Source organism: Spinacia oleracea, chromosome 2, assembly GCF_020520425.1.
Source record: "Spinacia oleracea cultivar Varoflay chromosome 2, BTI_SOV_V1, whole genome shotgun sequence".
Classification (NCBI taxonomy): domain Eukaryota; kingdom Viridiplantae; phylum Streptophyta; class Magnoliopsida; order Caryophyllales; family Amaranthaceae; genus Spinacia; species Spinacia oleracea.
The window spans coordinates 4605460-4616926 of NC_079488.1; the positions used below are offsets into that span (position 1 = coordinate 4605460).

At 37.1% G+C, this 11467-nt stretch overlaps 1 non-coding gene across 1 annotated transcript; it reads right to left on the bottom strand.

Moving 5' to 3' along the window:
- Positions 1-10553: 10553 nt before the first annotated feature.
- Positions 10554-10660, bottom strand: LOC130468234 (small nucleolar RNA R71). Its single transcript, XR_008928652.1, has one exon. It is a non-coding gene; the product is annotated as a small nucleolar RNA R71 (small nucleolar RNA).
- Positions 10661-11467: the final 807 nt, after the last annotated feature.

Consider the following 11467-nt stretch of genomic DNA (forward strand, 5'->3'; position numbering starts at 1 on the left):
TAAGTGAATTATCTTACTATGATATTGATTTTTTCCCTCAGTAATTGCTACAGAATATGCACTCTGCTGATATAATGAGTTTATCTCTGTGTATGAAGAAGCATCATCCTGTCAGCGTGTCTGAGTTTATCTCTGGTTTTGACCTTCTGTTATTACAACAACAATAAGAGAACTAAAAAACTGATAAAGAATTTTTGGTAAAAGGTTATCAAAATCTGTTTAAAGTTTTTGGTATACTTGTTTGCCTTAGACATGGTTGCACTTTAATAGGGTGTTTTGTAAGGTTAGAAAATGATCCGACTTTCTTACAAAACGACCTATTAAAATCCAACCATGTCTAAGGCAAGCACCATTTTCGAAAGTGTTAAAAAAAATCTTTGAGGGTTTTTTTTATTATTATTATTTTCAGATTATTTGACCAAGGTCTATCAGTACCTTTGTTTGTTTGAGGAATATCATGATATTGGTCAAATTGTTTGGGAGGAAACCCTAAAACAAATTAGTGAAGGTATTTGTAAAGTCTGGTCAAATAATTAGTTATAAAATCAAAAAAATTAAATTGATATAAATCAATATATTGAATAGGTATAAAATCAGAAAACACAATACCTTTGTTTCATAAATTATTACATACATGGGGGTAAGATGAAGGTCGAGTAAGCGGGTTAGACATTTTGAGGGTGTGGTCGCTTGGGACATGGTAAGGGCCATCCCCTCCCCCCACCCCCCCAACCCCAAAATGCTCGTAGTAGGGATTGAATGCTCGTCAGAAGGTCGAAGGCATTGCTTGGTAATTTTTCATAAAGTAAAAAAAAATCAGGACATATTTATATTTAGGTATAAATTAGAGAAGATAAATTGATTATTAGTTATAAAATCAAAAAAATTAAATTGATATAAATCAATATATTGAATAGGTATAAAATCAGAAAACACAATTTTGTAACCTTTATATATTAGTAAAAGTTATACTACAATTTTAAAGTTAGGGAAATGGTAAATCTGAGGAAGAGTTTTACTTCTTCCAAGGAAATCAACTTGAAAATGTAAAAGTTGATTTCTTTGGAAGAAGTGAAATTCTTCCTTAGATTTATCATTTGCCCAACGTATATGTAGTACTTCACTTTTACTTATATAGTCTTTCTTTCTGATTTTGTTCCTTTTCAATTACTACGTAATTAATTGTATACCTCATCAATTTGATTTTTTTGATTTTATACCTAATTATCAGTTTGCCTTTTGTAATTTATTTCTACTTGAGAATTCATCTTGATTTTATACCTAGTTATAAATTCGAATTTTTTTCCCCTTATTTTATACTCCACCTAATTATGAACTCGCCTTTTCTGATTTTATAACTATTACAATCTTTAAACTTTTGGGTCATGGTTTTATGGCTGGTTGAAAGAGCAAGAATCTCTATTACATGAAGGAATACGTGAGGCTTTCATTCTCTATAATATGTATTATGTAGCTTCCATTCATCGAAGTACCGAAGAAGATTTTTGATATCCTTCATGATATTATGTAGCTTCCATGGAAAAATATATGGGTGACTCGGATGATGCCCAATTTTTTTTTATTATTACTTCTAATGTACTTGCCATCATAAACAAGAAAATCCAAGTTGGTTTATTGGTTAAGACCTGTTATTACAACAACTACAGTGAACGAAAAAACTGATGAGGAATTTATGGGTAATTTTTTTTCATATTTTTCCTGTAGGAAATAAATCTCACACGAATAACAACAGATTAAATCTCTTAACATTTTCTTGATTAGTTTTTGCATATGCTACCTTAAGAGAACGTTGCTTGCCTTAAACATGGTTGGACTTTATTAGGGTGTTTTGTAACAAAGTTGGAAAATTATCGAAGGTGTCTAAGGCAAACATTGATCTTGAAAGTGTTAAAAAAAAACTTGGGAAAAGAAACACATTTTTTTTTTAATTTTCAAATTATTCAACCAATTTCTATAAATAGCTTCATTTATTTCGTAGAGAAGTAATGAATGAAGCTATTTATAGAACTTGGTCAAATATTATGAAAATAAAAATAAAAATTGTTTCCCCTAAGCTTTTTTTTAACATTTTCGAGATCTATCACTGCTTGCCTTAGACATGGGTTGGAAAATTATTATTTTCCAAACTTCTTATAGAACACTCTAATGAAGTTCAATAATGTCTAAGGCAAACATCGTTCTCTTAAGACAACATATGCCAAAACTAATCCAGAAAATGTTAAACAATTTTGATTTGTTGTGATCCGTGTGAAACTTATTTCATCATTCCTAATCACTAGTCCACAAGTCTGAATATTGCTTGAGGCAGGTTTTATTTTCTCGCCTTACTGCTAAAGTTGCTATATATTGGGCATTTCGAATAGTTTTAACCCACAATGTCATCGTATTATTGATCTATTTAAGAGTTGAAAGTTTTGTCTTCCTTTTTCCCCTTTAATGTGTGTTCCTTTTCTCAAGTTACACTCTTCATGTGTTTCTGTTAGTATTCTTACTTATGAGCACCTTATTGATCAAGGTATAGCTACTATAGTATTATGAACTACTATTGAATTGGAATGTTTGTTGATTACTACATTCCATCTCCATTTGTGTGTTTTCAATTGTACTGGTTTCTAGTATGTGGAAGAAGGCAGCCACTAAATTATTGTTATTAGGGTTTGGACTTAATTGTTGAAAAGTGTTGCCAGTCTATGCGATTTGCCAGCAACAAAACCTTTCAGGTTAGCTTTCTATCTAAGGCGGACCTTAAGGAGGTCAGATTACAAATAGTTAAAAGTGTACATATCTCTTCTATAATTTGTTGATTTAATTTGAAAAATATTTTTCACCTAAACCACAGGTCTGTAGATGCTACAATTGTGCTAGTATGTTATGATTTACTTAGGTGCTGAAATTTTCTTTAAATTTATATACCACAGGTCTGTAGATGCTACTATTGTGCATAGCAGAAGTTTATATGTGGTACGATACGATTTTGATTAAAGTAGTGAAGAAACAAAAAGATATCTAAGCCCCAACATACAAGTAAGTCAGACTGTGTCAGCAATTCACCAAAGTAGCCTGTTTCTATCGAACTGGAGGTATACCATCCTAATTCTTAATCATGTTCAATTTTAACTTGCCATTTTTGTGCATTAGCATGCATATAGTTATATGTTGATGGCTGCTTGCATTTGTTGCTTCTCTGCTATGGAAATTTGTTATCTTTCTATGGAGGAATTTTGTTAGTAAAATTCAACCATACAAATTTATACTTGGTCTCTGAGTTTGTTACTGTTGTTTTCTGAGCTTTGTTTACCCTCGGATTAAAAAATGATCAAGAGTTTCCCACAATTCTGTGTCTTAAATTCTGTGCACTTGCTAATTTTTAGTTTTAAACAGAAGGTTCTTTTAAAGGGTTTCATATCGGCGTTTGGTTTGACAAAGGGAAAGGAAATGACATCAACAAAGGGAAAGGAGGAGAAAGGAAATGATTTTATTTGTTGTTTGGTCTAGAAACATTTTTTTTTTTCCACCAGCACTATTTCTCTTTCTAAAGTCACCACCACCTCTGCAACCTCTTTCCTTCGCCGACACTACCTGCCTTCCTCCTCCCTTCGTCGGCGCTCCCTTCCCCTTCCCTTCGTCGCCATCTCCTTTCTCCATCATTGGAGGTAAATATTATTCTCTCTCCTCTTTCTCTTATATCTGATGGCTGGTTAGGGTAATTATAGAGGTGAGTTGGGTTATTTTTAATGGTGGGGTTGGTGTATAAGTTGGTTGGGGTGGTTTTTGGCTACTGAGGTTGTTTTTTCTGGTAGTTGGGTTGGTGTTTCTGGTAGTGGGGTTGGTGTTTCGGGTTGTGGTGTTGGTACTTCAGGTAGTTGGTGTGATTTTTATAGGGTTGGATTTTGTGGGTGAGATGGTTTTTTAAGCGGCGGTGGAGGCGCCGGTGAGGATGGCGGTGATAATGGTTGGATGGTGTTGGTGGGACATTGTTGGGGGGAAGTGGTGGTATAGGGAAAGGGAATGGAAATACCATTGGGGGTGTGGGGAATCAGAATAGAGGACTTTGGGGGTAAGGAAGGGGTAAAGAGAATGATTAAATACAATACAATAACAACAATAAAAATAACTGAAAAAGCTTATCAAAATCTATTTAAAGTTTTTGGTATGCTTGCTTGCCTTAGACATGGTTGCACTTTGATAGGTTGTTTTGTATGGTTAGAAAATGATATGACTTTCTTACAAAACAACCTATCAAAGTCCAACCATGTCTAAGGCCAACACCTTTTTCGAAAGTGTAAAAAAAAAATCTCTTGGGTTTGATTTATTTATGATTTTTCAGATTATTTGACCAAGGTCTATCAGTACCTTTGTTTGTTTGTTTGTTTGTTTGTTTGAGGAATATCATGATATTGGTCAAATTTTTTGGGAGGAAACCCCAAAATAAATTAATGAAGGTATTTGTAAAGCCTGGTCAAATAATTTGAAAATTTGAAATTGAGAGCCCTTAGCAAATATGGAGAAGATTAAAAGGAAGTTCCCTTGTTATCGCGAGGTTAGAAATAGAAAATTGTATAAAAATTAACAATTTCATAAAGTATTATATACATGGGTAAGATGAAGGGCTTGCCGGGCCGAAATCTTGGTGAGTTTAGGTGGAGTAAGCGGGTTAGACATTTTTGAGGGCGTGGGGACATGGTAAGGGGAACCTTTTCCCCAAAATACCAGTAGTAGGGATTGAATGATGGTCAGAAGGTGGAAGGCATTTTCGCAAAAGAGAAGCAACAAATGACCAGAATGTGTTGAGACGTGCGGACGTATTGTATTCTAATTAGACATGTTTGACATTTAGACAAGGTAGTCCCATTTAGATATGTAGTATGAAGTCCATTTGTATGACCAACATTTGAAACAAATGGATTTCTATTTCTATTTCTATTTCTATTTCTATGTTTTAGCGGGCTATTTTTGGTTCTGAAGAAAACAAATTTGAATTTCATTTCATTTCTGCTGCTTGTTTGGTTCTTATTATAAATATTAGAAAGGACACATAGGAAGGAACAATGAGTTAAGGAATGTCCATGAAAGTAAGGCATTCCAATAGGCCGTGTACCAGCAAGATCGAGAAATAAGGCAGCTCACTTTTGAGTTTTGACTCTTACACGTTGCGCCTGATTCTTACGGTTAACCTTCTGCCCTCTGTGATCCTCCAGCTCTATGTTGTAGTCCTCACTCCTCAATTGGTTGTGATCCGTCTCTGTCTCTTGACGAGCATACCTACAGCCAACCCATATAATTTCAAGGAAGATAATCAAAGTGGTCTTTCCGGTAAGGCGGTCTTACACAAAAGCTGCCGCAAAAATAATGAGCTATAATTGACTTTTGAAATCATATCTTACCAACTTTGACGATTAATTTCTCAAACTACTTATCCAGTAAGATATGACAGAAGGAGGGCAGAGGGAAGAATTAAGAATAAGGAAAATGCAAAGCATGCATCACCTGCATATGTTGTAGACACCAAAAGGAACTCAATGCAGACCAAAGAGCTAATTAGTATTCCAACCAAGCTAAACAAACCATTCCATGGAGAGATTCAGTACTAGTAGTGCCAATATATCATATATCATGCCAGTGCATTATATTAATTCATGAGATCGAATTGAATTCTAGAACACCCTCAACGGAATAATATTTATCAGTTTAACCCAAACCAACCATAACTAGTCATATTATAACAGCAACTGCAACCATTTGGTTCTATCTAATCATATATAACTATTTCATTTCTCTTACGTCTGATATCAAGAATATTGGAAAAACAACCATCAAACACTAAACAAGTAAAGAGGACCTCAAATTCGAGCCCTAATTTCAGTTGCCTGCAAATTGAATTTTGATTCAAACTATACTCACAATGATATAGCACCAACATACTCCTACAATATACTAAGCACCCACAATTATAGAGAAATTTAAGGAAATGTAAACAAGAACAACCCTGATCTAATGTTAGGGGAAGAATTATGATCAAAGTCAATTTCGTTGACTTCTAGCTTTGATGATCAAAAGTAAAACATTTGACTTTCTGTTATTTCTGTTATAACAGACTTTTGTATTCAGTTAGTTGTTAGGTGATATGTTCATATTTTATAGTGTTTTTTCCCGCGTTCCTTAGTACTTTTTGATCTCAAATGAGCTTTTCGGAGCGATTTTTAGTACTAATGTGCTCCTTGTAGTGTGTTTGTAGTTTCAGGTTCATCATTGTAGGAATTAGCATATTTTTGTGCATTTCCTATTCATTTGAATCAATACAAGACATTATGTACTTTCGAGAGCACAACATTGAGTTCGAAGAGTTTTCGAGCAAAGCGGATAGTGAAAGAAGTAGAAAACCGACACTGGTCTACTCTTTTGATCATAACTTACGTTTTACAACTTCAAATGAAGTGATTCTAATTGGGTTGGATTCTACACTTCAATAGCTTTCCAACGAGTGGTCACTCGCCTGATTCGGACGAATAACGAAGGAGATATGGCGTTTTAAAGATAGAGGATCGTGCAGTTTGTACCTACGCCCAGCGGGCGAATGGCTGCCCGGCGGGCGAACGCCCTTCTCCATTTTCTCTAAAGATCGTGCAATCACTATCTTTCTAGGTGGCCGCACTTAAAGCAAATCTGGCGTGATTTGCCGTCCCGGAACAAAACTACATTGTTCGATAACACTTCTTTTTTTTTTTTAATGATAGTTGCTCCAATACCTAACCAAAGGGCCACCCATTTCTGAGGTCTTCTACTAATACCCAACCACTGAAGCACAACACCCCAAACTGCAGCAGAATACTCACACTCAAAAAAGAAATGGCTCACCTAACTGCGAGGCACTCCCCCTGTCTGCCGAAGTGATAGGAGGGGCGGACATGGGTGGAGTAGGTGGCAGGGAGGTGGAGCACATTCAGCATCAGGCACCTTTGGTGATTGGGTCCGGTCTTTGCTTTGCAACCGGGGAAGTGAGTTCAAGTGATCCTTGCTTGGTCTCATACCAAAATAATAATTCTACTAGTGAAGGTTGCCCGGCGGTTTTCGAGCTGCTCGCCCGGCGGGCGGATATCTGCCTGACCGGGCGACGACAACCCCTGCGCGCTTTCCCTTAGTTTATTTCCGGTTTTTGTTGGACTTTATGGGCAAGACTATAAATATAGCCCTTAGTTATTTTAGTTGGCCACATCTTAATTCCTAGTATTGAAACCCTTAGTTTTATTTCCCTTAGTTAAATTCTCTCTAAATTTATGCAAATACTTAGCTTCAATTTCAATAAAAAATCAAGCTTTCTATTTCCATTGTTCTTCAATTAGGTATTGTTCTTTATTTCAATTCTTTGTTTTGCTATAATCACGTTTTCAATCATGTTAATTGCTTTGTTTATTGTTAATATGCTTGAGTAGTCAAATTTCCAGGGTTTGGGGATCCATGAATAATATGAATGGATATTGAATAATTGTGATTGTTGGCATTGTAATTAATTCCTATTGATTGGTTTATTTCACTATACAATTAGATTTGCCCAGGTTTAATTGTGGTAGTTATGCAACATCAAGTTAAGATTCGAGAGATGCAATTTGATGTTTAGGCTTGTGTCAATAGGTGGAATTAGAGTTAATACGTAGCGAGAACCCGTTAATTCTAAGTCTATGATTAGTATCGATTCGAGAGAGCATGCTAGTCTAATTAATTACTTTGTTGATTATCGTGATTGTTTATTGCCCTGGATTGTTATTTGTTGGTGAACCTACGCCCTAGATTCTTTAATACCTTGATTCTTAATTGTTTAATTATCGCGTTAGTCTTAGCAAACCATCAACCAAACTCTTGTTCCCAATAGTCTAGTCTAATTGAATAATAGTAGAAAGAACATTGTTTCTGATATGCATGTTTTATATAGTATTTTTACCCCCGTCCCTTAGTACTTTTATGTGTCAAACGTGATCTTATGAGCCGTTTCTAGTACTAATGTGTGTTATTGAGTGTGCCTCGAGTTTCAGGGTTGATTATGAGAAATTGGTCTTTTTAGACCCGTTTCATGTTGATATAGGCCACTATATGAGCCCGAGGAAGTTCGGGACCTTCATCGTCGACTTTCGGGAGCCTTGGATGCTTATGGTTGAGCCCCGGGAGTTAGACTCAGTGATATGGGCGAGCTACATTGAAGATTGCAAATCGCCCTGGAAGCTGAGGGCGAAATGCAACCATCGGGTGGAATTGAGGCAATCTGGATTCATCAACGCGCGCCCGATCGGGCGCAGCTCGCCCGATCCGGATCGGGCGGTCATCCTGGAGCCTATGTGGAGAGTTCACAAACCGTCCGATCGGGCGGATTTTGGCTCGATCGGGCCGACTATCGAGTGGATCGCCCGATCGGGCGACGCCAACCCCCAGCACTTATGCGCGAGTTTTCTTTCTGTTTTTTAGGCTTTATTTTGGGCAAACTATATAAACAAGCCTTAATTGTTTTTAGAGGACACTTTATTTTCTAGTATTGAAGCTTAGTATTATTTCCCTTAGCCTAATTTTCTCTCTAGTTTATGCAAAAACACTTAGTTTAATTCTCAATAAAAATTCAAGCTTTCACTTTCCTTTGTTCTTCAAATAGGTATTATTTCTTATTTCAATTCATTGTCTTGCTTTAATAATGCTTTCAATTATTATTATTGCTTTGTTTATTGTCAACATGCTTGAGTAGTTTAATTTCTAGGGTTGGGGATCCATGAATAATATGAAGGGATGATTGAATGATTATGAATGTTGGCATTGTAATTGATTCCTATTGATTGGTTTATTTCACTATACAATTAGATTTGCGCAGGTTTAATTGTGGTAGTTATGCAATATCAAATTAAGATTCGAGAGATGCAATTTGATGTTTAGGCTTAGTAGAATTAGAGTTAATACGTAGCGAGAGCCCGTTAATTCTAAGTCTATGATTAGTATCGACTTGAGAGAGCATGCTAATCTAATTAATTACTTTGTTGATTATCGTGATTGTTCAATGTCCTGAATTATTATTTGTTGGCGAACCTATACCCTAGAATCCTTAATATATTGATTCATTCTTGTTTAATATTCGTTCGTAGCCTTAGTATACAAACCATCAACCAACTTTGTTCACAATAGTCTAGATTAATTAATTGATAGTAGAAAGAACGCCTGTTTCCCTGTGGATTCGATCCTGACTTCCCTTGCTACTAGACCTGTCAAACGGGTCGGTCGGGTCGGGTTGTAAAAATTTACTTTCGGGTTCGGGTTGAATCGGGTCGGTCACTTTCGGGTTCGGGTTTACAAATGCTTGTTCAAGACCCAGAACTTTCGGGTTCGGGTCGACCCAACGGGTTGATAGATTTTAAAACGCGCATTATATTTTCATTAATTTAGGTGAAAAATATACAAAATATTGGCACAAGTTAACAAATTTTCCTACGAAAGTTTATATTTTGTCAAATTCAATCATAAAATGGCGTATAATTCAAATTAAAATCATATTACACAGAACAATAGTAAAAACAACGTGTCTTTTATGCTTAAATTTTCTCATAATCTCATTTATTACTATAAATACAATGATTTTCAATCGATCAGGTCTAAAACGGGTTCGGTCGGGTTTTGACCCATTCCTTTTCGGGTTGTTCGGGTTCGGATAAAATCGGGTTACGGATCACAAAATCTTGTTCAGGACCCAGTATTTTCGGGTCGGGTTCGGGTCGGTTTTCGGGTCGGGTCGATTTTTGACAGCTCTACTTGCTACCTAGCTAGTGGACCTTAGGTTATTTTTGATTAGGTGATACGACTTTAGCCTGTCAAATTTTGGCGTCGTTGCCGGGGAAACGGTTTTATTTTCTGTTGTTGATTGCTTATCCTATTTGTTACTACTCAAGGAACTCACGTTCCTTGAGACCGGATCTCACATTGTTTTGTAGTCTTTGTCTATGCCCAGGACCGTAGGTACTAGTAATCTTACTCCATTCAATCCTGAGCCCGAAAGAACCTTTCGTAGACGAAGAACTTTCATTGAACAGTGTGGGAATTACTCTGATTCTGATCATAATATTGGCGATCTTTTTCCTTCAGATACAGATTCAGTTTCAGAGATAGAGATGGGTGACGAAAATCTGATACCGCCACCTACCCCACGGCTTACAGACTATTCTAAGCCAAGTCTGTCCGTGCTACCAAAGGCGATCATGCCTTCTATTGCAGCTGAGACCTTCAAGATTGAGCCTGCATTGATTAACATGATCGAGAGACGCCAGTACGGTGGGGAACCAGGTGAAGATCCGAATCTTCACATTCAGTCCTTTATCCAATATTGCTCCACCATCAAGCAAAAGGGATTGACTCCGGAGCAGACTATGGAGATACTTTTCCCGTTCTCTTTGAGTGAGAAAGCTAAACTGTGGATTAATGGGTTGACTCGGGCGGCTTTGAAAATCAATAATTGGGAATCCTTGGCTCTTGCTTTTTATGTTAAATATTTTCCACCTGAGAAAACGGCTCGTCTGAGGGGTCAGATATTAGGTATCTCACAACAAGCGGATGAGAGTTTGTTCGAGGTCTGGGAGAGATTCAAGGATTTGCAATGAGAATGCCCGCACCATGGTTTGGAAGATTGGTTCTTGATTCAGCAGTTTTATAATGGTCTGGGCAATGAGTCTAGCTGTTTGTTGGATTCAGCTGCCAGTGGGAGGTTCATGCAACTTGAGGTGCCTAGAGCTATGGAGGTGATTGAGGAGATAGCCATTCACAATGCCCAGTATGGAAATCCTCTAGGTCTATCTAACAGGGGTGGTAAGCATGATTTAAATTCTATTGAACAATTAATTGCCCAATTGACTGCTTTACACTATAAGTTTGACAATATGCAAGCATCCAATACTCAATCTGCCCAACCTGCTAGTGTAGCTGCTATGAGTGCCCAACCTGCTACTGTGTGTGAAAGTTGTGGAATGTCTGGTCATTATGCACCGGAATGTAGGAGCTCTGTTGAACAATGTCACGCATTTCAATCCTACAAACAAAATAACCCGTTCTTTAACTCTTACAATGAGGGCTACAAAAATAACCCTCTACTATCCTACAGGAGCAACAATATCCAGAACCCTCACCAAGTCCAACATCCACCACAACAACCATACCAACCCTACCAACCACGGAACAACTACAACCAACAGTCTAGTGGACCACCTGGGTTCCCTAGACAACACATATCACCTCCACCACCACCACCTCAAACCACACAGCCTGACCCTATGCTAGTAGAGATGAGAAACATGATGCTACAAATGCAAAAATCTCTAAGTGAAAAGGATGCAAAAATCGATGCTCTTACTGCTCACAACAAGATCATTGATACACAGTTGGCACAGATGGCTACTACTATTGCAGGGAGGCCACCAGGCCAACTTCCTTC